Consider the following 980-nt stretch of genomic DNA (forward strand, 5'->3'; position numbering starts at 1 on the left):
TTAGCTTAGCTCGTTAGCTGTGGCTATTAGCTTAGCTCGTCAGCTGTGGCTATTAGCTTAGCTCGTCAGCTGGTATTTCCTCCACATTCTACTACAGTTTCTTTATTAGATTGATTTAATGCTGCCTGGTATTGTTGGGATGCTGCTGCCCAACTCCTGCTGCTCAGGCAAACGGAGCCAAGGCAAATACGTCTGAGGAGTTTACTGCTAAATAACCTAAAGAAATCCTAGCTAACATGCTAATTAGCTTGATCTCTGGCAAAACACGACCGCATTGCATTGTGGGATACATAGGCTACGGGAGTAGAAACAGAGACGTTCTAATATGAGGAGACAGACCACTCTGCCCGTTTTGAATGGGGAAAGCTGCGACGCCAAAGATGGCGCATGTCCCGCCCCTTTTCACCAGCAGCCAATCACCTGCTTTGCCAGAGCTGAACTAGGCCAATCATGTTGTTGCACCAGCGCATGCGCACAAGTAGATTTACGACAGACAAACCTACCTGGTGGCAACAACAACACGGCTTTAGCACCGTGTGTACTGTATGTGGTCAGGTTGAACATTTACTCTAAGGTTTTCGGAAAAGTGCAGAGCCACCGGCGACCGGGAGCGGCTCCTCATCCTGGAGGAAAGCTGTTACATTTACCCGCGGTGTTTTAGAGGTTTACTGCCGGCTTGTTAATTTGGCAGCATTGGTTGGTCTTAATGAAAAGTGAAGCTTCAGGTGTGTGCTGCTGAACGAAAGAGCTACCTCGGGGCTACGTATACAGAATTCACCTCATTCACATCAATAAGTGTTTTACAATGAACCGATTAGTCCACCTTTTCTTTAATTTAATTTTTGAATGTATAGTTTTGTTCGTTTCATTTTTTAACCTAAACATTCAAACTGGGCCCCCTCCCTTGGGGCTAAGCGTTAGCCTCCTGTCCATGATAGCAGCAGCAGTCCCCTCCAAAAAAATAAAAAACACAGTCCGGA

Source organism: Trachurus japonicus, chromosome 24 (assembly GCF_045865225.1).
Source record: "Trachurus japonicus isolate A0001 chromosome 24, Traja_1.0".
NCBI lineage: Eukaryota > Metazoa > Chordata > Actinopteri > Carangiformes > Carangidae > Trachurus > Trachurus japonicus.